The sequence below is a fragment of the Apodemus sylvaticus genome, chromosome 21 (assembly GCF_947179515.1).
Source record: "Apodemus sylvaticus chromosome 21, mApoSyl1.1, whole genome shotgun sequence".
Classification (NCBI taxonomy): Eukaryota; Metazoa; Chordata; class Mammalia; order Rodentia; family Muridae; genus Apodemus; species Apodemus sylvaticus.
The window spans coordinates 59,070,486-59,097,785 of record NC_067492.1 but is presented as its reverse complement, the minus strand read 5'-3'; the positions used below and the strand labels follow the sequence as shown (position 1 = coordinate 59,097,785).

Genomic DNA, 27,300 nt, shown 5'->3' with positions numbered 1-27,300 from the left:
TTCTGTGTGTCTTTAGCCATATTTCATGTATATAATATGTCATTAATACAAATTTCAGAAAGAGAAACCAAATCAACGGTCATTTCAAAAACTAAAGAGTCATGTGTGTGGATAAAATATGTTTTAAGTGTTAAAGATTCTTATAAATCTTATAAAAGCTAATTTGGCTTTGATAGGGTATTTAATGCTTTATATAATAATCTTTGATATAAACATGCATAATTACCAAAAGCAGTGTAAATATTGTATTAATTTATGAAATGTAATGCAGTGATAGTCTAAGTTGTGGCTAGAAAAAATTGACTTTGTGCCTCTTTTGATCTAATAATGAGCTTACTAGTTAGTCCCTAAGCCTGAAGCTAGAGACGTGACAGCATTTGGTAATCCTGGTGTTGTATGGTACAGTTTAGTTCTGCCAGTGTTTTCTGTCCTCTGGCCCCCTCTTCCCTTATCTGCCCTCATGGCTCTGCTCTTGTCTGCCTCTACCCAGTCTGCAGGTCCTCACCCCTCTGCAGTCTCCCAGTAAACCTCCTTACACCTGACCTCTTGCATGTAGTTATTTCTTAAGAGCACATCTTGGCATGGGTGTGCAGTAATACCCCCTTGCTGTATTATATTTCAGCCTCATGTATTACATTTGTTATCATGATAATCAGTCCCTTGTGGTGTGTTCTTTTAATGAACTTCTTACGGGGTGCAGTTTGTATGGCAGATGTGTTATACTGTGTGTGTTTTCTTGAGTGGCTAGTATGACCTAGTTTAAGAGCCATTTTCTGTCAGTTGATGAAGGATGTTAGCATTCTGTCTAAACTCCACCCCATAGTTACCTGGCAATAGCCAGGTAGGCCTGACCCACTATAAAAGAGGCTGGTTGCCCCCTCTTTGCTCTCTTGCCTTCTTGGTCTCTTGCTCCTCCCTTGCTCTTTTCCTGCTTCCCTTTTTCCCTTCTCTCATTGCCTTCCCCCCCCCCCCCCACGTGCCATGGCTGGCCTCTACATCTCTACTCTACTTCTCTACTGTCTTTTTCTCTGCCTCTACCACTCTCTTAACTCCCCTCCCCATGCCCTTAATAAACTCTATACTATACCATCATGTGGCTGGTCCTCAGGGGGAAGGGATGCCTTGGCATGGGCCCGCTGAGGCACCCCATTCTCCCATACCTCACCACATCACCATAGAATATATCCCCTCCTCTCTGTATCTTTCTACAAATGCTCCAAAGGGGATATTTTAGTAGATTGTTTAGCTAATTAGTGGTAACAAGTAAGTGACTGTTAATTTGATTTATTGATGATTTATGCAAAGTGAATGTTAAGTGTTGTTATTCAGGAGGGCAAGGATTCATTCTCTATAGACCTCACTCACCCAGTTGAAAGGTTGAAATGTGTTTAAATATGAGGCTTAACCTGTAGGGGGGAAGTTCTCTGGACAGATTGTACTGATAAAGCATCCTGAAAATAATGCATTTGACAAAATTTACTTGGCATTAATCTTTTGTCTTCCATTAATTGGACATTTGAATTTTCAAATTTCCCATTTCCCTTGATAAATATCAATGAAGAGTACATTATGATATCAAATTGACTTAATTTTTTCTACCCACCACGAGGCAGTGCTGTTGGAGGAAGCAATCTGAGAATGATGACTGGGAAAATGGGTGTGTTTTAATGAATAAAGACAGTTACATGTCTAGATAATTATTTTCTTTTTAGTTTATGATATGGTTTCAGGTATGATGTGACTTTATACACCAACTCTGTGTTTTCAGTGTTCATAAACTGTAACCCTTAAAGTTCATTTTACTGTCAAGAATTTTGTCCTGAGGAAGTAGATATTTTGCATAGAACAATTTAACGTATTTTAGTTTATCTCAGCATTGCTGATAATACTGAGAATTAGGAACATTGCACAAGTATCTAGTACATGGTATCATCTGTATATAGTAAAACATTTTCTTTCTATGTCTCTAAATTTTGAAAAAACACAGTGAATGTGTACTATTTTAATAATCTGTTAAAAACAAGTTGTTTGCAGTTTGGACAGCACATACCATTGTTGTCACCTATAGTTTTACATCAAAGACAAAATAATCAAAACAGTGAAGCCTAATTATTTTAGGGTTAAAAACTGAGATTGCACTTGTAAATCTGTCGGGGGTTTTAAGTAAATTGTGTGGCAGGAGCTGTAACTGTTGTTTACTGTCTTGCCTTTTCTTGGTTGTGGTTGAGTCCAGAAGCTGGAGCAGCAGTTCTGCCACGCAGGAAGAGGGACACCGGCTGCAATAGTTAGTGCAGCACAGACTGTGCGTACATTTTACTTTTTTGGTGCCCAATTTTATCATGAATTTTTTAAGATTAAGTAAAAATTGTTTTAATCTTTGATTATTTATAGCCTGTATTATTTACTTTTCTGCTGCTGGAATAAAATACTATGACCAAGGGAATTTATGGAAGAGATTATTTTGGCTTGTGCCTCCAGAAGGATGAGACCATCATGGAAGGGAGCTGGGAGATCACTTGTTAAGCCCCAAACATGAACAGAGAGAGTGAACTGGAATTGAGGCTAGTCTACATGCAAGTCTCAGAGCCTGCCCCTGGTAAGGTACAGCTGTAAAGTCACCACCAGGGTTCTGATATTTGAGCCTATGGGAATCATTCTCATTCAAACCACTACATTCCACACCCAGGCTCCAAAGGCTAAGAGGCCATTATTATAATGCAAAGTGTATTTAATCCTATTTCAGAGGCTCCCATAATCTTCCACAGTCTCAATAAGACCCTGTGAATTCTAAATGTGTATTAATTTCAGCATGCAGTGGCACAGATATGCATTACTATTCCTAAAAGGAGGACTGGGGGCACATTCAGAAAATGCTGGACCCAGCAAGACTGGTAAGGCTGCATGTAAACACCTAATCCCCAGCTCAGCAGCTCCCAGCTGTGGGTCATGACCCATATATAGGGGGGGGTTGCCTTAGAAAAAGAGGACTTTTTATGCCCACCCCCACTTTTGGGACTGAGCTAAGTTTCTCATTGATAAAATAATTAAGAGTTTATAGTTTCAATGCTAAAATAGAAAGTAAAAAAATGGTTTTGAGGAACAAAACCAATTCCAACAGGGGGTACCTCTCTGTACTCACTGTAGATTCTTATTTATTCTTGTTTTATGGGTGTCACACTTGAGTAGTTAGGTTGCCTCCTTTCTTAGTTTTCCAAAGGAGTTTAATACATAGATCCTCCAGTTTACCTTGTTTCTTTAGTTAGGAGTTTGAACCAATGCTGTAAGTGCAACGAAATCCATTTCTTCTAGTCTGTGTTATCTATCTTATTACTGTCCATCATGATAGTATTCCATCTTTCTGTGGGAAGGGAAGTATTTTGAATAGTCTATCAGAGGAAATGGCTAGGAGGAAAAGCAGATCTCAGCAGCTCTCATTTCTGGGATTATGGCTGACTTCTTTCTTTTTAGCACACCTTTCAGGTTGTGTATAATTATACAGAGTGGAAATAAGAAAAATAGTATGTGTGATGAAGTTAATTTTTATACACCAAAGAAGATGTTGCTTGTTCTGTTTGTAGATCCTGGTGGCTTGGTTTCATTCAGTGACAAAGAGAGGTGTGGTGTTATTTGTGTTCTCATGTCGCTAAACCTCAGGAACATGCCAGGACATTTAGATTGAATTGTTATGTGAACATCACTGAATAGTCTTCACAGTCCTAGATGGTGTGGCCTATTCCTTAAGGTTATGTGATACATTATCTTGCTCCTAAGTCACAAGACTATACAGTTTATTTCTGTTCTGCATATTGTAGTCAAATATTTTTATATTTAAAAACATCTGAACACAGAAAAGATACAAAAAGAACACAGTAGAAATGCTGAAAATCAAGCATACATAGGGTGCACTTCTATGAGTGGAGTTTACAAACCTAAAGCCGTGGGTGAGTTGGTGAGTGAATGGTGTGTGACTTTGAGGACCTGGGCCATTATAACAAACTACTGTAGACTTTGTAAGCCCTCTGCACTTAGTTTGGTTTTTTAATTAGTTGTATTCTTTATTTACATTTCTAATGTCCCCATTCCTGGTTCTGCTTTCCCTCAAAACTCCCTAACCCTTCCCCCCTCCCCCTGCTCACCAACCCACACACTCCCTCTTCCCTGTCCTGGAAGTATAGATCCCCTATACTAGGGCATCTCACCTTCTCAGGACCAAGGGCTCTTCTCCCTTTGGTGTCCAACAAGCCATCCTCAGCTACATATGCATCTGGAGCCCTGGGCCCCTCCATGTGTACTCTTTGGTTGGTGGTTTAGTCCTGGGAGCTCTGGGAGTACTGGGTAGTTCTTTAGTAATTAATCAAATTACTGAATCTTTGCATTTTATAAAACTTACTTTTAAATGTTTGAATCTTATACTTAGATTAATATATGGATACATTGTACAAGATTATTTGACTGTTGTCAAGACATTTTTCATTTAAAACCTTTTTCTGATTAAAAACTAATATAAGAGCTGAAGTCTAAACAATGTCAGGATCATATCTTGTCATCCTGGAAAGTCGTCCGTGGGTGTGACAAGATGGAGATGCCCATTTGCTTAGCACCGTCTCTCAAGCCCTTCTGAGGACTGCCTCCTCCTCAGGCACAAATGTGTCTGTAGTAGTTTTTCTGGTTTCTCTCTTCTTCTTCTTTTTAATCATAGATTTATTTGTAAGCAGATAATTTACCATCAATATTTTTGCTCCAACAATAAGGCCTTTGTTTTCTTGTCCTTCAGTTTCTTTTTTTTTTCAACTATGTGTACATTAGATCATTTTATAAAAATTGCTTCATGTCAGTCTGTGGGACCACCGTGTTCTCATGGTCCATTGTCAAATGAAGCATTGTCTGAACAAGCTAGCTGTCACACACAGCCATTTGATGTTTAGATTGGTAGTGTATATAGCCACAGATCCTATATCCATAGGGTTTCTGATCACCAAAGACAGAATGTTTTAAACTGATGTATTTTAACTTACCATTACTGTGATTATTACGACATAGGTCTTTTATATATTATATGCATACATATGTATCTATAAATTTATTATATTTACTTGTATTTATATTGCTAATCAATGTACTTATGTAAAGGAAACAGACTTACATGGTAGGCAGCATTGAGGGGGAATTTTAGAATGCCTTTGTCACGTCTGTAGTTTAGTGGAGTATGTAAAATAAACAATGCCTACTGTGTGATGAACGCCAAAGAGATAATCAATTTTGGATATTACTCCTGGTTAGAACTCATGTAAGCTGTCCTGTATTATAGTTACTTGGAAAGATGTGTAGAAGCCTAATGTTTTGAGTGGGTAAATTTGTTTTGTAACCTGTGAAATGTGTTCCTGGGGATAGTGCATCTAATCTCTGAACTTTCCACTCATTGTCTATGCAGTGAGGATTCCAATAATGCTTTTCTTTTGGATGATATGAAGATATAGGAATACCTTTTGTAAATTTATATGCAGTTTGCTAATTTACTAAGGTATTCTTGCCAAATTAGAAGGAGGGTGATTTGGATCAAGTCCCCAAGCTCACTGTCTAGAGTCAGATTACATTTGTCCATTCTACTTGGAAGAGGTGTGGGGGGGGGGCATCAAAGATGTATGGTTTTAATCTTATTTTTGTTAGAGGCTATGACTACTCTAACCCCCATAGCTTCAATTAAAAAACTTGAAAATAGTTCATTTTCTATTCTAATTACTTGGCAGAAATTTAGAATAGCAAGAAACTAGTAACAACCAAACCTTTCCTTTGCACTTACAGATCAACAAAAGAGATTCTTGGGTCCTAGAGACCAAAGAAAGAATCAGCAGGAATGCCCATGGTGAATGATGGATTGCAGAGCCTGGCTGGTAATTACTTTCACTGAGCTAAAACATTAACTTGATACATGGGAGCAAGGCCAGATGAAAATCGGGAGGTAGACCTTTTCCTCCCCCTGGAATGCCCATACTTGCCTTGTGGAGGTAGTTGTTTCTTTGGTGGGAGAGTCCAGCTCAGCTTCCTTTCCTGAGGCTCAGCATGGATTTTCATCTACCACCCCGGTAGACAAGGAGTGGTACCTTTGTTTGGTCCATTGTAATGATAGGTGTTTAAGTCAGCCTGCTTTCTGAGATGGCAAGAACTCACAGTTTCTCAAGACTTTTCAGTAGGATACCCGATATTAACAGAGATTTTCTCCTCTTGGGGTTCAGCTTTTTTGTAATTTTTTTTTCATAATGTAGGCTCTGGAACCCACATGGTTGATAAGCATTTTAGCATTAACTTAGCTTTTGGATTTTTGTAACATGGCTACTGAACAGATTCCTTACACTGAGCTAGAGAATACTGTTCTCTTCAGAAGAGCCAGGGGATATTTTTAATGACATATATAGTTATTAATACTTCACTACTTTGCTATCTAGGAAAGATTGTGATGTGCTTATGACACCACGTATGTTTTCATTCATGCATGGTTTCAGATGGCCATAGAATGTAAAGTATGTGAGAACTCATTCAGTGCCACTGTGCTCTCTGTGACTACCGTCTCAGCATACAGTACACTTGAACTTGAATTTTCTGAGTTCAAGTTGATTATTACCTCATGGGAATAATAGTTATTGTTTTGAGAGACTTAGAGTAGATTAGATCTTAAAATCTATACTAAAGATAGAAATGGCACTAGATCATGAACTCTCCCGTATTGTTTCTTTTATTTTAATCATGCTCCATTTCTCCAACCACCATGTTTTGTGCTGGTCAGGAAGTTCTCTGTTGTGTGCCATATTGTTGAAAATCTAACTTTCTGATATCAGAGTCCATGGTTTCTTGCCATCTGCCAAACAGGCTGACCTGAACATCTATTGCCATGCTAGCCACAATGGGGTACTTAAAAATCTAGCCGGCAATTGTGGGCATGCGCTACAGACAGTGAAAAGGATGCTTATCAGTCTTGTTGTTTTTGATACCCATGGAGAGCCAGAAAGGCAGATAATGGATATTGAATTTACAGATGCTCTAATTCTAATGTTAGATTGTGTTTTGTGTATTTATGAGTTAGTTACATTTCTGACATATAAACATTTCTCACATGTGATTTTACAGATATATTCTCTTGCAACAGACATTCTGTGGAAGCATGATTTTGTTGTTAAAACATCTACTATACTTTGCTCTCTTAGACATCTGAATTGAAGGTGTACTATTTTGAGTATCTATAAATACTCAGTCTAGCTAGCATAAGCGTTTAAGTTGAAAGGCTTCAATTATAAAAAGATTCCTTTAAAGAGCTGATTTTTGTGGAATTTTTAAGTAACATGAGAATATTATTGATAAAAAGGAACTTTTATTAAACACTGTTAGTTTCTGTGGGATGTACTTGTTGACTCATTGACAGCATGGAATACTGGTTTGGTAGTTTATCTATTTTCTTTACTTACGTGCTTTGAGAGTGGGTGTATTGTTTTTTCAAACCTTCATTGTCACAAACTTGGAGCACAGGGCTGGAGATGGTTCAGTGGTTAAAGACACTGTTCCTCTGGAAGAGGAGTAATCTGGGGTTTGATTTCCAGCACCCAGGGTGGCTCACAACTGTCTGTAACAGGCACTCGTGGTGCACATATATCTATGCAAGCAAAGCACCCATACACATAAAATAAAATAAATGCAATTTTTGAGTGAGGGTGCTATCTTTTTTGAAAGATTCCTAATCTTGAAGTGACCTGCTGTATTTTTTTTTTAACCACAACATTTTCCTCAACCCCATTTCCTATATTACAGAAGGACCAAGTCATGGCATAAGGAAAATTGGAAAGTTTTTGTTTTTATACTAGCATTTTTTGTAGTTAGACTTGTAAATCATGTCTTTACTGGCTTCTATAAATCTCAGGCCCTTGGGAATGAAACCCATGACATGTCTTACTTCAAAAGGTGAGAAAACCAAGGAACCCAAATGTTCTCTGCAGCAGAGCTGTGTTCATGCCCCTCCTTAGCATCATCACCTGGGGAAGTGAGGAACAGCATTCCCATCCACCTCTTACTGGGAGTGGCTTGCATGGCTTGGAGGAAGCTTTGGGACTGTGCAGAGGTTTATAACTGTACTGCTGTCTGGCCTTCCTTGACCATTGTTTCCCCTTCCAGGATTCCTGTAACTGTCAGCCGATGGTTCATACTCCCAAATGTTTCTAATACTGCAGTGATGTCAGAAGTATTTTTTTTAAAGGCTAGGATTAGCAGTTACAGTTTTTCTTCAAACATCTTTGGAGTGGAGAAACTTCTGTCAAATGTGGAGCCCTCTTTTCCTCTTTTCTATCTTCCTGCAGTTTTCCCACTTCTTTTGCTAACTTATTCTACCTACATTGCTTTGGAATCTCCACCCTACAAAAGTTAGTCAACATTGATTATATCAATTATACTCTGTCTCCACTTTGGTACCACTCTTTCTGGGGATCTTTATTGAGCATTGCATCTTTCTTAAGTTAGTTAAAGGCCTCAGAGAGGTTGAAAATTGGTCTAGACAGTGGATGAATCCTGTGAAGGGTGATTCAAGTCTTGGGGTTTTCCTGAGATAGGTCCTGATTTAGACCTGGTAATATTTGAATGCCTGAGGTAAAGGCATTAAGTGTCAGAACAGATGCTCCAATGGAAAGAACAAGCTACAGGGCACAGGAAGAGAAGATGATTGTGTTCTGTAGGGGGTATGTGCTATATAGTTCAGCTTAAAATTAAGAAAGACTTCATACATTTACATTCATACTTGTTTCCATGCTTAGGGTAGATGCTGTCTGTATGACATAGGAGAGTGTCTGACGCTTTTTACTCTCTGGCTTTTAAGGTAATAGGATTTCATCATTGTCTTAGTCACTTTTATATTGGTGTGTTAAAATACCATGACCCAGGCAACTTGTAACAATTTTTTGAGGTTCATAGTTTTAGAGGGTTAGAGTCCATGACCAGTGTGGTAGTGCGTATGGCATCAGGAGGCAAGCATGGTGCTGGGGCAGTAGCTGAGAGCTTACTCTCATCCACAAGTGTGAGGCAGAGTGAGAACTAATTAGTAATGGTATGGACTTGTGACACCTCAAAACTCACTGCTAGTGACACATCCTCTACAGCAAGGCCACACTTCCATCCATCCTGAACAGTTCATTGACTGGATCACGAGCATTCAAATACATGAGCCTATGAGCCTATGTGGAGGAATCTCATTCAGACTACCACAGTCATCATAAATGTGAGAATACAAAAATATAACGGCCATATGTGTGTCCCTGTGCACCACATGTGTGTCCAGGTGCATGCATGTGTGTATACCTATGTGTTTTCTGTCATATGACTTGATCCTGATACTACTTTTTACTTATTCTTGTCTCATACAATGAATTCTGACTACAGCTTCCTCTTCCTCTACAGCTCCCAGTTTCTCCCCAACATCCTTTCTCCCCAACCCACCTTTCAGAAAAGAGCAAGCCTCCAAGGGATATCAACTGAACATTCCATAAAAAGATAAAATAAGACTATGTACAAATCCTTATTCATATCAAGGCTGGAAATGGCAACCCAGTCAAAGGAAAGATTCCTAGGAACAGGCAAAGGATTCAGAGACATCCTTACTACTGCTGTTAGGAGGCCCATTAAAACCCCAAGCTAAACATCCATAAGATGTATTCATAGGATCGATTGAAGATCCATGAAGGCTTCATAATTGCCACTTCAGTCTCTGTGAGCCCCTCCCCTGCTTAGTTGAATTTGTGGGCCATGTTCTCCTGGCGTCCTCTAACAATGCTCCTGCAATTAATTCTTCCTATTCTTTGGTGCGCTTTCTTGAACTCTGTGTAATCTTTGGCAATAGGTTTCTATGTCTACTCTCATTAGCTGCCTGAGGAAGCCTCTCTGGTGCTAGGTACAAATCTATGAGTGTAACAGTGTTCGTTAGCAACTATTTCATTGACAGGTTTTTTTTGTTCCAGTTGTGTTTGGTTCTACCTTAGGTCTCTGGGTCATTTAGCATCTGCCTATCCAGGCAGTACTGGCATGGGCCCCTCTCCTGGTGTAGGCCCTAAGTTAGAGTAGTCATTGGTTGGCCACTTTCACAAGCTCGAGTCATCATTTCCCCAGCACATCTTACAGGCAGGATAGTTTGTACATTGAAGGTTATGTGGTTCAGTTAGTGTCCTAGTGCTACTACGAGAAGCCTTGCCTGGTTACAGTACAGAAGATGACCAGTTCAGGCTATGTGTTCTTCACTAGTAGGAATTCTTGCTAGGATCACCCTTAAAAATTCCTAGAAGTTTCTACTATACTGGGTTTCTCCATCACCCTCTAAATGCTCTCCAACTCTAGTTGTCTCTCCCTCTCTCCCTCCATCTCCAACCCAACTCCACATCACATAGAATTCTAATATCTAAAATACATAAAGAACTCAAGAAACTATGCATCAACAAGCCAAATAACCCAATTAAAGATAAGATACAAATCTAAACAGAGAGTTCCAAATAGTGGAATCTCAAATGGCTGAGAAACACTTAAAGAAACATTTAATATCCTTATCCATCAGGGAAATGCAAATTGAATCTACTTTCTGATTTCATCTTATATCTGTCAGAATGGCTAAGACCAATAACACAAGTAACAACCCGTGCTGGTGAGGATGTGGAACAAGGGGAACACTCTTCCATTCTTGGTCAGAGTGCAAACTTGTACAGCTACTTTGGAAGTCAATATGGATGTTTCTCAGAAAATTTGGAATTGATTTACTTTAAGACACAGCTATACCACTCCTGGGCATATACCCAAAGACACTCCATCTTACCACAAAGACACTTGCTCAACTATGTTTATAGCTGCTTTATTCATAATAGTCAGACTCTGGAAACAACCTAGATTTTCCTCATCCAAAGAATGGATAAAGGAAATATACACTTAAACAATGGAGTATTACTCAGATGTTAAAAAATGACAACGTGAAATTTTCAGACAAATAGATTAGACTACAAACCAACCAACCAACCAACCAACCAACCAACCAACCAACCAACCAATCAACAATACCATGATCCTTAGCAAGGCAACACAGACCCAGAAAGGCAAGCATGATATATACTCACTTGTAAGTGGATGTTAGTTGTTAAGGATAATCATACTGCAAGTCACAAACCCAGAGAGGGTAAGTAACAAGGAGAGATGACTGTGGTGGGGGTGGGTACATGGATCTTCTGGAAAGGGAAAACAGAGTTTGTAGGTGGACCAGGGGCAGGTAGGAATAGGAACAGGATTGACACTATTTTTCAAGGAAAGGAAAAGTTGCCTAATCAAGAAAGGACAGTTCATTTATCAAATACATATACACACACACACATACATACATACATACATACATACATACATACATACATACATATATACATACATCATGCAAAATTCATTGACTGATCTAAATCCCTATATTCTTCCCCCAACCCTAATTCCCCATAGCAAAGACTTACTACAGAGAAGAGTGGGCCATACTGGAAAGTGTAAAATTAATGATAACATAGACTATTGTTCTGATTGCTTTTGTTGGCTGAAAAATTCAGCTTTTTAAAAGCTGTGTTGAGTCTTACAGTAGGAAAATAGTTCCCTGTCCTCTGATCTTTCTGTTATGTAATTGTAAAGTGTTTTCTTAGCCACCGCTGAATAATGATGCAACTGTTCTTTTACTTCCACAGAACAACCCCTTCACAGTTTTCAAATAGATACTTAAAAATAATCGAGGCAGATACTTGTACCTAATGTGAAAACACTGATGCCTATGCCTGCCCCCTCTTTCCTGGGGGCATGGTGTAGACTAGGAGCATGAAAGCCCTAGCTCTCAACAAAGAGAGAGATGCCTCGTGATTTTAGTCATGGAGATGAACAGCCTTGAGAGTAGGCACTGGACCAAGTTTTCTCCAGTGCTTCCTGAGAGGAACTATGCTAGGAGAGGGTAGTGATTACTTCCTATCTGAAATTTAGAAAATTAACTGCTTGCAATAAGGCTGTGGAGCTCAAAAAGGCAATGAGACAGCCCTACCTTCTGAGGGAGACTCTTACCACAGTAAGAGGCCGAAGCTGTGATGGATACCCAACACTGGGCATCACCTCTGACCTACTGTTTTATTATCTTACGTTCCCTTCCTGGAATTCGCATCCTCGATGCAGAAGCTACAGAGCTACCATCAGCTTATGCTGGGTCTGCCTGCCATTGTAAATTCTGACTCAAAACGGAACATATATATTCCTCCTTCTTCTCTTCTGTCTTTAGGTTGCTGGCCAGAGCTAAATATGTTTTCTCTAGTCCTTTAGGTCTCCTTTTCTTTAAAGCTTTTGTGTCTGCCCTGTAGCTGTTATCTGCCAGGTGGCTGACCTCCATGTTGGCTTAACTCAAACCCTTCCCTGTTCAATTCTGTGACAGCTGCTGAGGTTTACAGCTTACCTGCTTTCAAGTTTCTCTTTTCAATTTTAGTAAAATTGTCTTTGAACATCTAACAACAAGAAGTCACACCATGCATTCCATTTCTGTAGAATTTATTTATTTATTTATTTATTTATTTATTTATTTATTTATTGTTGCACTACTTGGTTGGCAAGCTCTCCTTTCTGGTGAGATGGCGAAGTAGACAGAGTTTTCCCCACATGGAAGCCCACTGATAGTGAAGTTGCCTTATTAACTGCCTTGATTTTACTTCTTGTGTCACCTTCATGGAAGATGTGTTAGAGTAAACCGTTATTATGTGTCCTGCTGCTTACAAACTGAGTCTCTTTTTCTCAGTCATCTTACTTGTGCTTTGGGTTGTTATGATGACAGAGGAAGAAGCATGTTTTGAGAAACATGAAAAGCCATTGTCACTCTGAGAGCAGTTAGTTAGTTTTCATTGTGTTCCTTTAGCCTGCCGTGTTTGTTTTAGTGTCTGAGTTTGATGACAGTTCTGTTATTATATTAAAGATGTTTCCTGCCATACATTTTCCATTTCAGTTACGAAAACTCACTTTATTTCCTAAGATGAATTATAATTAGGATTGTTTGGTACTGAGACTCTTTTCCTCACTTAATACCCCTAATGAGATAAAAATGTTCTAAATGTCCTTATGAGCGGATTATATTTAGAGAGGAATCCACTTATTTTAGTTAACTAATCCCTTTGCTCCTGTATCATACATCCTTATTAGGCCCTCACGTTCCTGCTCCTTATGGAATTCTTGTGAGATCAGACCTCTGCAAGCAGTATGATTAACTTTCAGGGTCAGAGGTATTGAAAATGTCAGTGGAATTTGTTGATGCTCCATACCTTGTTGTAACAGTACTCTTCTTAGACACATTTATGATAAATACAAGACTTTTTCTAGTCTTACAAATTAGTGATCTTCTTGTATTTATGTCAGTTTTCCATAGAAGAATGGACTTATTTTGAATTTTTTTCACTCTGTTCTCCTGCCACCCTTAGCATCTTGGAATGGTTTTTCTAACTCAGTGGGTCATTGTTTGTTGTACTTGATGTCCCAGGAGAGCAAACTGTGTGTGGTGTTGAACATCACTAAGTGATATCTGTGCAACATCTAGGGATCAGTACTGGGTACCCTTCCTGATGACTGTGTTTATTTTGTACAGAAAGCAGAGAGAAATAGCATTTTGAACAGCTTGATTTGTGAAGTTGTTTTTGAGTTCAAATCCTGGCTTTATTGCTTACTGTTGGCCTATCTGTAGAAGAATTATTGGACTTCCTTATTCTCTGGCATTCTGCTATACATACAGGTGATTATAATGCCACTTGCCTTGTGGGTGGCTATGAGGATTCTGTGAGCACATTAGAGAATAGTACCAGTTGCAGTCACTGTGTATATTTGTATGATAGTGTCTGGTTGAATTTCTACAAGTATTGTCTAATATTATTCTCTCTTGGTCCATTCAACCAATGAAAAAATATTACTGACTTTGTAAAAGGAATGTCATAAAAACATAATAGTACCCATAATTTTGTTACTGGTATCAGAGTTGGAATTGTAGGACAAATTTCTTCTCATTTATTAATCTAGATGGAATTGCGTCTTCAGGGACCTCCCCACTTCTTTGATTATTATAAGATGTAGGAAGGTACTCAAGTTATATTTCTTAAATCTCTGGTGATTCAGTTCATTCATTTTAAAATTACTTTAAGTGTAATTGTTTCTTCTTTTACATGACACTGGCTTTTACTTGCCATGGTTAATTAACACCAGTTCCCTATCAGTATAGTCTAATTATATCAGAAGTCATGTTAATGAGTTATGATTCACTGTATTATTGGTGTTAGTTCTTTCTGTTGGTTTATGAGCAGACAGACATGTAGTTATGTTGTCCCCTTCTCTTTGATAAACTCATGTGACAGGTCAAAAGAAGTGATAATAGAAAAGAAATCTGTCAAGAAAGCTCAAAGTGAAGCAAAGAAAAAGTATTCACACTGAAAATAAGATTTGAACTAATTATAAACAGGATTCCTGGAACAGGGTAACTGACCAAGGGCACATCAAGCCTCACACTGGTGTCAGAACTGTGTGGAGTTGGGAAAGCAAAGAATTCATCAAGGCACAGAAGAGCTACCTAGTGAGCACTATGCACTATTCAATATAGTGTTCTTGTTTGTAAATTAAACAACACACCTTGAAAGTACCCCTATGTGATGGAGAAAATAACGTCTATTCTCCTGCCCGTTATTGGTATCACCAATATTTTCCTCACCTCTGTAATTTAGTCTTTTTCCGGAATGTGATACAAATGTAAATCATACAGTGTGTATTTGTAAGTGTGGTGGTTTCATCTGAGATTCATGTCTGTTGTTGCATGTAAGAACCTTTGGGGTTTAAGCCAAACTGTAAGACTTGCCTGTAGATAGAGTAGGGAGGGCTCTTATTGTAACCTGGCTAGGCTCTGGTCGGGGAGTACACATTCAATATTCAGCGTGAGTCCTGGCTTCAAGAATCCTGTGGGAGCTGAAACATGTCTCAGCTGAGGCCCTTAGGAGCTACCACAGGTGGTGGTGGGGACTGACCTAGTGTGGTGAGGAGAGAGGATTATCCAGAGGTGAAGCCCAGCAGGCTATGGAGCATGTGAGGAAGTTACTTTCTCCCATTGTTCTCTGCTCTTTGCCTAAATTACTTTTCTGGCATTACTTTTCTGATTTTGCTTCATTAAATGGCTCCTTTTCTTTCCATTCCACCTCGTCACCACAGGAATGTGTTTCCAGTACTGGTACCGCACTTTGGATCACTCCTGTTGTTAAATCAGGCGTCATGTTTATAGGGACCAATCTTTGCTGCCTTCGGGCGATAGCAATGCCATTGTGCTCCTGAATTCACACTGTTGTACATGTGGGGAAGGGGCTTGTGCTGCCTGGTGAAGAGCTGTTGGCAGTTAATGGTTGCTAGAAGAGGAAGAATCATTCTTCTCATAATTATAGCCATTGCCAAATTGCCCATGCTTCAATAAAAAGCCACTAACTCATGCCCCTGCAAGCAACCTTAATTAAATTGAGTTGGTCACAGAAAGAGACAAAGAAAAAAAGAGAGGAAAGGAAAGAAAAGGAAGAAGGATATGAAAATGGGAGAAGTGAGAATGAGGGGGCTCAGTGTTGAGAGATGATAATGGGGTTAAAATGACTAAAACTCAATATAACGCATGTATAAAGTTGTTAAAGAATAATGAAAAGGGACCTATCTCAGTTTATCTGAAGTTTTCCATTGCTTCCCACAGGGAACAACAGCATAAATGTCACTGAGATGTTGGTGAATTGGGGGCCCCTTAGAGCTGCAAGTCAAGGGTTCCGTAGTCCCAAACCAGTTATAGGCTCTTTTGTAAAGATCTTGGTAAATCTTCTACCAATTGGGATTCTATGGATTTTTTTTAACCTTTATTTTTAGTACTGGGGAATCAAACCCAGAGTTCATCATATAGTCATGTATTTTCCAAGTGTCCATCAACTGATACACACTCCCTGTTCCTGGGACCATATTTTTAAAGGTACAGTACACAAACTAGATTGAACTCTTTGGCAAAGGCATAATGGTAAAGTAATGAAGCATTGGTAATTCTTGGGCCATGATCAACTAACTCATCCTTTGTGGAATCCTCATCAGCAGACTCCTGAAGCTGCATCAAGCTAAGTAGGAGATTCTAGCTTGATTAATAGTTGTCTGTCTGTGGCATAGGGGGTGAAGTACTCTAAGAAGTGGTATTCAGAATAGCTGTACTTCCCACAAAAACATTTACCAAAAGGTAGTTTGTTCATATAAATACTCATGCTGGAAAGATACTATCATTAATTACAAAATAGTAACTAGAGTTACAGCTGAAGTACATTATATCCTTAGGGATAGGTCCATTAGAGAAAAGACGGGTTCTTGTCTGTTATAGGCAGGAAACTGAGGCAAGGGCAATTTAGCCTGAGGTCTGATCGCTGGTGGTAGGGGAACAGAGACTCACACTCAGGCAGTCTGCTTGAGACTCTGTATTCTGCTGTGTATATGTGTGGCCTTCGGAGTTCTAGCATATTAGTGAGTGCCTGAAGGACGCTCAGGAAACTCATTGTGTGTTCTTCATTTTAAGAGCAAGGTCTTCAGGAGACTTTAAGATGACCATGGTGTCTTGGAGTAAACTCGATTCTCCTGCCAGAGGCCCTGGTCGCTGAAGGAGGTGTTAGGTTGGCTTGTTGCTGGTCTCATGTCAGGGGACAGAGAGATGGCGCTCATCTAGGAAGACTCACGAAATTGGCGTTCCTTTCCATTCTATGCCTTGGCCCTGGCCCTCTCTTGCCTGGGAATATGTTAATTTGTTCTCTTCCTGTGCTCTCTGCCATTTATTTTTCCCAGGGAGCCTGGAATCTCCATTATCTTTTCTAGACTGCCCTCTCTATTTGCTTGACCCATCCACCAGGTCTCTGTATGTAAAGTACTGTTCTAGCTGCTGCCAGATACCCATGCTCCTGGCTTGCTTTCTATTGTGTTAAACATCGCTTGTGAGCACTTGTGGGGGAAGGCCTTCCTTGGCTTACACATTCCAGATCACTGTCCATCACTGACGGATGTCAGAGCAGGAGCTCCAGCAGGAACAGAGATGGGAACCTCAGCAGAACGACACTTCCTGCTTGCTCCCAAGCCCATGTTCAGTTACCTTTCTCATACCTCCCAGGACCACCTGCCTACAGATGGCACTGCCCGCTGTGGTCTGGGCCTTCCAGGTAGCTCAACCCCCAAGAAGCTGTCACATAGACATGCCTACAAACCAAACCGATAGGAGTCATTCAGTTCATTCTTCCCCAGTGACTAGTGTGTGTCAAGCTGACAAAAGCTAACCCGCATGCCCTGGATGAAGGAGAATACCAGTGCATTATATTCACTAGTCGCTGACTTTTTCCTCCATATTTTCTATAATTAAGAATGTCTTTCTCAATTTCAACTCAAAATACCTGAAAAGAATCCTTGTTTAATTAAGAGAGAGTAAATTTCCCCAGGTAAGTTCCCATATGTTTTCTGTAAAAACCAGCACACACTTTCTTTGTATTTCACCCCCTGTCGATGAGAGTATTAGAACAGTAATCAGCCAGGATAAGCCACTCAGCTCCTGTTGCCTTGCATTTTGTTGGGCAATTTTAGCTCTTTTTTTTTTTTTTTTTTTGGTGCTATTCAGAAGAGTCTGCTTCTTGTCACAACTCTGGCATCCCAGGTTCTGTGATCCTTTTCTTTGCAGGTCCTGGAGCAGTTAAACTGTAGGTCTGCTCACCTAAGTAGGTACAATGGTACAAGATGCTCGGGAGGGGGTGTGTGGTTCCGTTCTGATTCCGGTTCTGGTTCCAGGAAGGCCTGGTAGTGTGTGCACATGGCCACTGCTTTTGTAAGGTTGGCATGTGTGTGTTTATATCCCCCCTGGCCTCTGTTCTTCCCTTCCCTTCTAGAGCCTTTCCCTCCTTTTGTTGGCCCTTTACTCCCTACTTGGGGCTTTGTGCGTGCTAAGTGTGCACACAACTGTCTATGTGTAGCAATAGCCCTGCATGCTTTCTCTTACAGCTTTTTATGGTTTATCCAAGGAGTGGCTAAAGGACCTGGTAAACATATGCTCCTCCTTCCCTCTGCCTCTTCCTTCTCTTCCCTCCTGCTCCCCTCTCTTCCTTCTTTCCTCCTCCTTCCCTCTTCCTTTGCATCCATTTAGTTCCATCTCTGGCTCAAGAATGTGTTCTTGAATAGCTCCTTCAAGAAGTAAACAGTGTGAACCTTAGTGCATCTTAGTTCATGACCCATTTATGTGTTTGTGGCCCAAATCCTTCCATGTGTGATATTACCTTCTTAGAATAATTGAGGCCTTCGTGAAATACAGAATAGCTGTGTGCCCTGTCAGATAGGATGTGAAGGCCCTGTGGAATCCTTTGCTAGTGGGATACTTTAAGGCACGTTTGCACTACACTGAAGGCTTAAGTATGGGCACAAGTTTAACCTTATCTATTAGGTAAATGGGTTAGACACAGTTTGTTTAAGGTCCTAGGCCTTTCTGTGAACTGAAAACGAGCTCTTTCCCCCCCCAAAAGTCCGCACTGTAGAAGTGCGGATTCTGTGCTAACGTTCAGCTCTCACCGTTCAGACATTAAATACATTGTTTTCATTTCACCATCCTTTGCAGCTGCTTCCCCTTTGAATGTCTTTTGAACCCTGAGTTGTAGTGTCTGTAGCTGGAGGGCTGGGGTTGGTTGGTGGTGCATTTATATCCCTGCTCAGAGCCCTTTCTTGGTGTGTTACCTTGCTGCTCAGGTCGCCTTCAGTTTCTCTACAGGACAGTCTTCTTGGGGTTGGAGACTTCAAAGATAATCTTCTGACAGTGTCGTTGCTCTTCCTTGGGCAAACTCCTCAGCTGTGTAGCCAGAGCCTCTTTTGAGTGTAGGGCAGCTTACCTGTCTGCATTCACTTTTCTCTGATAGTCTTTACCTGTTTGGTACCAGGCTTAGTGTTCCCTAGTTTCTTAATCTTGTCCTTTCCTTATCACAATTGTTCCTTTAGTAGAGTTGCTAGTATATTTATGTACTGCTCTGAACTAGGTTTTAAAGTCCTGGAAGAACTTTAGCCAGGTATGGTAGAGGTACTGTATAGACCTTTTATGGTGACATATACCTGCAGATTCCATGCTGAGAGGTAGAACAGGTTACCCTCATTCACAGGATAACCTAATTTAAGGTTACCTTCAGCTATACAGTGAGTTCAAGACCACCCTGGCTATTTGAGGCCCTGCATCAAAACAAACACTTGCAATAAAGATTTTATACATTTAAAAGGATTTTAATATTTCTGTCTGGAAAGATTACCAATATTCTTTTGGCTAATTGTGTTGTCAACTAATATTAGTTAAGACTGATCTAATTTAAATATGAATTTGATGTTTGAATTTAATATTTTAGGGCAGCATGGAAAGAAGGTGAATGGTATAGTGGCTTCAATAGAGGCTGAATTTATGAATGAATTTTAAATTCAGGTTTGTTGTATAGACACTGTGATCAAGTGAGTAATGTGAATGATATTGTTTAAAGCTTTTCCCAAACAGATCTTAAATCTTAATCAATATCTAACTGTCTGAAATGTAAAATTGTTTCAGTAGACCAACTGAGCTATTGGTAAATGTGTAGAAATCTTGTAGAATGCAAAAGTGCAGGCTTAGATATGATACAAGCGTAAGCCATTATGATTTACATAATTTATCTCCTCAGTATAAATATTGTACTTGTAAAGTTAAAACTGCTGTCCTGGAAATCAGATTTTGGTTGTCTTGAGTATTTGTGGGCCTGGTGGAGGTTTTAGGGTTATGTTTGTGTATAGATTAAATTTGAATGGTAAGTTACGATTTATTGTGAACAGTATGTAGAAAATATTATTTGCTTTTTCAGAGCTTATGAGTAAAAGCAACATCTGAATTTAATGTTTGAGAACCAACCAAATTCAAGAAATATGATACAATTCTATTTTAATTGTTTCCCTTAATTGTTCCTAACTTCTGATCATTTATGGTTTATGTGTTTATGATATTAACATATTTAGTACCCTGTCACTGGTTACATTTAAGTTTCTGTAGTCATACTTTCAGGATTTTTTTTCTCTTAAGACAGGAATAATATGAGACCTCTGTTTGCCCAGAGTCCTTTAGGATTGTATTCTGATTTTGTTCATTACATGAATATGCTCACATGGTTTGCTTCTGAATAAATCCTTTTAAGAATTAGTCAGTCTTTTCCCTGAAATGCACCTTTTACCTATTCATCCATTCATATATGAATCTTGTGTCTCCCTCTCCCTCCCTTTTTTCTTCCCTCTTCCCCTCCCCCTCTCAAATATTGGTCATAGGCTTGCTGTAGCTCTAGGGTAAAGGCTGTCCTTGGATCAGAAATCTGTAAAACAAAACAACAGCAAAAAATGATACTGCTTGGTAAGAACTATGGCTGTGAATAAAACAGAGACATTGTGTGTGCTCTAGGTAACTGTGAATGAAGCTGAGGAGAGAAATAAAGGAGATAGTCACCAGTCTACACACTATGGACCTGTCTACACAGACAGGGTGTAGTCCAAAGACTTCCAGGAGGAAACGGCACCTCTGCCTCCATATTCTTTAGTTAGCTAGATGTAAGTTCCAGAAAAGTGAAAATTGACACACCGTTAAAACTCAAGGCAACCAAAGCTCCATGTCCTCAAACAGAGCTCTCATTTTAGGTCAGGAAAGGCTTTGCTCTGCATCTTACCTGATGAGAAGATGAGAATGTGTTCTTTGAGATCCTTTCCTCCACAACAGAAATAAGTGTTTGTTTTAGAAAATTTGAATTGGATATTTTTAACCATCAGTCTCTAAGATGCCTTGTTGATAGAGCAAATTTAAAAATTAATCTCTATTGAATCTGGACAAATAAACCACAGTTTGAAGCTCCAAAAGAAATGCATACCATTAACTGTCATCTTTCAATATTAGTTTTCTCTGAATGTATGTGGTCATAAATCTTTCTTTATGTTTCTGTCTATTGGTAATTTCATACAAATGGAATTGTCTATGTTATTTTGCATTAATCTTCTTTCATTTGCATACCATTTTTAAGCATCATTCACAACATATCTGTACATAACTGTGGATAATTATGTAACTTCAATATGGGGGTTGCAGTAAATTTGGCCAAAGCAGAGGACCCTGAATATACAGCAACAAAATCCCTCATGATTCAAAAGCAAACACGTGATGAGTTTATTGTGTGTTTGTGGTCTTGCTTGCACTGTGGTGCCCTGTCACTTCATTGCAGTCTGCATTCGGAAGCACAAGATTTGCAACGTCTTCTACAGTCCCTCACACCCTGTGGGCTCACTGGTGGCCTGACATACCTCAGCTCAGGATTGAAACTATCGTATGCAATTATTAAATTCAGTGCTTTTACGAAACCTTGAAGTTTCTACTTTTACAGAAACAGGATGGTTTAATTATGGTAATAAATACTTTTAGTATTTTTCTACCATCGTTTTTTTAGCATTTAAGTACAAATGAGTATTAATGAGCATTTGGGATTTTATTGTGTTAGAATGTTTGATTTCAAAATTGCTGTTTGTTGGTGAGTCTTAGTGCACATTGGGAGGTGGAGGCAGAACCAGGTGTGCAGTGTGCTTGTGAAGAGCTGGGGGGGGGGGTAAGACCCTGTCTTACCCACCCTTCCTCAACAGGAAATAGGCATCATGAGTAGCTTTTCTGAATTTCATGAAAAATTACTATGGCTTGGGGTAGAACAGAATTTCCAACCATTTCTAAGATGGCCCAAAACATCCTTACATCATGTTTTATCATGTATTATGTGAAGTGGCATCCTCAGCATTGGTCATTATAAATCAAAGACCACCTCTCCCTGAAGAAGTTTAATCTCTGCATCCTGCAGTGGCCAAGATTTAATTCCCTATGTAAAAATAAGCATCAACAAAAAACCATGTCCATCTTTGTATGCAAATTTCCATCAATAAATGAACACACTTGTATATGTGCATATATATATATGCACCAAAGAATCTTTTAAATAATTTTATTATTGCTTTCAATATGCATCTTATGCATCTGTACACTTAGAATTATATAAAAATGTTTTGATAGAAAATGAATTGTGAGTAGAAAAAATTAGAAGCCTTGGCTGATGCCAATACTTTATTCTACCACCACATTCTATCAATATATCATGTCTCCCTTATCTATTTATCAGTTGATGAACTAGATATATTTTAACATTTAAGATAATTGGGGGAGTCGTGCAGAATAAAATGAGGAAGGATTGAAGTTCTCAGAACCTCAATTAAGAACCTTAGGAGCTTGAGAGTTTGTTAGGGTTGAGAGTGCTTGTGAGTAAATACTGAGAGAATGCAGTGAGTGGCAGAGGTCTCATGTTGAAAACAGGATCACATGACCAGTCGACCTGTCAGACTCACCAGAGTGCTTAGTCTCCTTTGCTTCTCCATATACTGAGTAAATACTGAATCAAAATTACTCGTTGGTTGTAGTTTGTTTGTAGTCTTAGAGTCAGTGTCTGTTCTATAGCCAACCTATTGCCTTAAATTCATGATTTCTGGGATTACTCTATCAGCAGACAGCAGCCGCAATATATTTTGTTTAGTCATTGGATTTTTATTATTATAATAATACTGTCCCTAAAAGCAGGCAAAAGAATACACACACACACAAACACACACATACACACACGTACACACATACACACATAAACACACACAAACTCATACACACACACAAACACACACACGTACATACACACACATATACACACATATCCCTATCCTCAGGGATCAGAAATCCTTAATATAATCTCATGGCTGTCTCACATTAAGACCTGCTTCCTTGTCCTCTCTTCTATTGTATGTGAAAGTTTCTGACATAATACAGGCCTAGTAAATTGTGACTTTTGCATTTTTATTTTAGGTTATTGATTTGACTACAGTAACTCAGATCAGTTTGATAATAACATTTTAAAACTGAAAATGATCTATATATTATGATAATATATCATTGCATCCTGTAGATGTATTTTTACATTTATCTGTCTCTGTGTGTGTGGGTGTGTGGTGGTGGTGATCTAAGGACAGTCTGTTGGAGCTACTGCTTTCCTTTTACTGTGTGGATTTCAGGCTGGTTAGCAAGCACTTCTACCTGCCAAGCTGTCTATCTTAGGGCTTAGCTCCCAATGTCTGCATCGTTGTCTCAGAATATTGTTTTCATGACGCTTGAAATTCTGTGTAATATCCTTGCCTGGCTTCAGTACACCCTGAGGTCACGGCTTGCAGAGACCATAATTCCTCCTTCTAAGTCTTTATGATGTTACTCTTTAAAGGTAGAACAAATGTCCAATTCTTTCACTTTATTTTGCTCTTCCTCAGGTCCATGTTTCCAGTTTTCTCACTCTCTTACCTCTGTTTACCTGGGCAAAGCTGTCCTTGTCACCTTTACCTGTCACACATGGCTGCTCCTGCTTAGCGGTTACCTTTAAGCAGTCCTTCCTTCAGAGTGGCTGTGGCTTCTTCCCAGACCCCTACGATTAATTTCATTACAGTGTTCCCATTATTTTTCTATCACATTATCTCAGATTTGAAATTAAGTGTTTAATTGTATTAATTATGTGTAGAGTGCTTTGTTTCATTCAAATAAAAAAAATAATTGAGTGGTTTACATTATGTAGTACAATTGAAAGACAGTTTTAAGGTTTATCATCTATTGCTCTAAGTTTGGATATTAAATAATATTAAAGATATTTTCAGCAATTGAGTAGTGTTTTTTTCTTTTTGTATCTTTTACATTTGCCTGTGGCAAATTAATAAATGTTTAAAGAGTATTAAATATCTTAAACAGTACACACTTAAGCATATCACATTGAATAGTTTAAGGGCATGGTTTTTATAGTTAAGCATGTGTCAGAATCACATGCTCATGGAGTTTCATATGGGTTCTGGACCTTGAACCCACAGTTGTGTTCATACTCGGTCATGCTGATTGAACTTGACCTCATTCCTAGCACATCATGCTTGATTCCAAAGTGCTGGGCCCTGTTCACATTCTCCGATTTGTAGATCTGTGCCACAGCCTGAGAATTTACATCCCAATGAGATGCTGTTGCTGGTTCCAGTACCATACATGGGGCTATGGCATAGCAAACAAGTACTCTACCACTGTGCCACACAGCCTCTTGAGACCATGTTTTGAGAGTAATTGCTATAAAGGAATGTAGAAATAATGTTTAGATTATCTGTAATTTTTTATCCTTATTTCTTTTCTCTTTATAAGAGTACATAAGACAAATGCCTGGCCCTGTTTTAGAAGATATGGCATTTAAAAAAAAGCAGAAGCAGGGGCTGTAATGATGTCTCAGTGGACAGAACAATGACTGCTCTTCCAGAGTAGCTGGGATCAATTCGCAGCACCTGCATGGCAGCTCCCAACCATCTGCAACTTCTAAATTTAGGGGATCCAATGCCCTCTACTGGCTTCTGAGGACACTTCACACACATGGTGCAGATATATATGCAGACAGAATACCCAAACATATAAAATAATAACAAAAATTAAAATAAAAATCATATTGATAAAATATAGGAAGGGCTAGTGGTGTGGAGAAGACTCAGGAACAAAGTCTTACTTAAAAATCTAGGGTTTTTTCACCCAAGACACATACCTTTTCATTCCTTACACTCTTAAGAGTTTGTTTTTGTTTTTTGGAAATCAAGTGATTGCCACGTGATTCTAGTTCTGCAGGCATGCTCTTAGTATATTTAAGCAGTTTATAGAATTAGAACTGTCACCACTTAAATGCCTTCTATATAGGCATTTAATAATAGTCAAAGTAGCTTTTTTTTTCATTTTGGTCATTTATTTTTATGTGTGTAGATGTTTTGCCTGCATGTTTGTTCATGTACCTTGTGTATGCCTGGTGCCTGTAGAGTCTAGACAGAGATGTAGGAACTGGAGATACAATCGGTTGGAGGCTGCCACGTTCATCCTGGGAATTGATCCCAGGTTCTCTGGAAGAGTAGCCAGTGCTCATAACTGCTGAGCAGATACCCCAGATTCCTCAGAGCATTTTTAATAGGATTTTGTAAAAGTTTTTTTTTTTTTTTTATCAACTTTGTGATACATGTCTTATATGAAAATCTTCAACTTTATCAGAAAATGTTACCAATTCATTTATCAATTATATCTTAAATGTATTTGTATGCCTATTATTTAATCTGAGTTTTTATTTTAAAAAACTTCAATATTGTAAATTATTCTATGTAATCCTCAATTTTCATAAACAGGATAGAATGAAATCTACATTATATTCTAAAATATCTAAACTCATTTGTCAATTATGTTCTAAATGCATTTGTATACCTAGAATTGTTTCTGAGTGTTTTTCTGAATAAATGTTCAATTTTATCCAAAACACCATGTAATCCTCAATTTTATCATACATATGTTTTATGAAAATCTTCAGTTTTTTCAGATAACTCCACTTCATTTTTCCTTTATATTCTAAATGCATTTGTATGCATAGCTTTCTATCAGAGTGTTTTTCAAATAAAAATGTATTTTATAAAATATAAAATAGTCTTTTGTATATCTGAGTGTTTTTATAAAAAAAATCTTTGATTTTATCAATAACATTATGTAATACTCAATTTCATCATGCATATGTTTTATGAAATTCTTCAGTTTTATCAGACAATGCCTCCACTTCCTTTTTCATTTATATTCTCAATGCATTTGTATGCCTATAATTTTATCTGAGTTTTTATTAAAAATATTCAATATTATCAATTATCCCATGTAATCCACAATGTTATGATACATATGTATATGACAATCCTCAGTTTTATCAGAAAAGGTTTCCACTTCATTTTTCAAATATATCCTACATGTTTTTATACCCCTATTATATTTTCTGAAATTTTTTCTGAGAAATCTTCAATATTATCTGTTATCCTGCATAATCCACAATTTCATCATATATGTTTTATGAAAATATTCAGTTTCTTTCAGAAAATATCTCCACTTCCATTTTCATTTATATTCTAATGAATTTGTATTACTAGCATTTTATTTTAATATTTTTCCAAAAATATTTTATATTATCAATAATTCTAAGTAATCCTCAATTTTTTGATATATAAATTATATGAAAAATTTCAGATTTAACAGAAAATATTTCCACTTCATTTGTCAATTATATCATTAATCTATTTATATGCCTATAATTTTATCTGAATTTTTTCCAATACATCTTCAATATTTTGAATTGTCCTGTGTAATCCACAATTTTACCACAAAAAAGTTAAATGTCAATCTTCAGTATTATCTAACAATCTTGCCACTTCTTTTTCAATTACATTCTACATGCTTTCGTATGCCTATAATTGTATCTGAGTTACTTCCAAAATTTTTATATGATCTATTATTTTATGTAATCATCAATTTTATGAAACATGTTTTATGAAAATCTTCAGTTTTATCATCAAGTATTTCCACTTCATTTTTAATTCTCTCCTAAACGTATTTATATGCCTATTATTTATCTGAGTTTTTTCCAAAAAATCTACAATATTATCAGTTATCCTATGTAATCCTCAATTTTCTTACACACAGATTAGATGAAAATCTTCAGTATATTAAGAAAATATCTACACTTATTTTTCAATTGTATTCTAAATGCATTTGTATCCCTAGAATTGTATCTTAGTGTTTTTCTGAATAAATCTTCAATTTTATTAAAAACACAAAGTAGTCCTCAATTTTATAATACATATATTGTGTGAAAATCTTCAGTTTTATCAGAAAAGGTTTCCACTTCATTTTAATTATCTCCTAAATGTATTTATATGCCTATCATTTTCTCTGAGTTTTTGTCCAAAAATCTTCAATATTATCAATTATCCTATGTAGTCTTCAATTTTTTTCACACTCAGGTTAGATGTAAAACTTCAGTATTATCACCAAATATCTACACTTACTTTTTCAATTATATTCTAAATGCATTTCTATGCATAGCTATATCCGAGTGTTTTTCCAAAAAGGAGTTATATTATCAGTTATCTTATGTAATCCTCAATTTTATGATACATTTGTCATATAAAAATCTTCAGTTTTATAAGAAAATGTTTCCAATTCATTTTTCATTATCTCCTTAATATATTTATATGCCTATTATTTTATTTGGTTTTTTCCAAAAGATCTTACTTATTAACAATTATCCTATGTAATCCTCAATT

The 27,300-nt window shown here is 37.8% G+C and overlaps 1 long non-coding RNA gene across 1 annotated transcript in view; it reads left to right on the top strand.

The window, feature by feature from the left end:
* Positions 1-20,592, top strand: part of LOC127671892 (uncharacterized) — a 28,267-nt gene extending 7,675 nt beyond the window's left edge. Inside the window, exons 2-3 of the long non-coding RNA XR_007974804.1 lie at positions 5,803-5,891; positions 20,513-20,592. This is a non-coding gene — a long non-coding RNA (uncharacterized LOC127671892). The remainder of the gene's footprint in view (positions 1-5,802; positions 5,892-20,512) is intronic.
* The last annotated feature ends 6,708 nt before the right edge of the window (positions 20,593-27,300 follow it).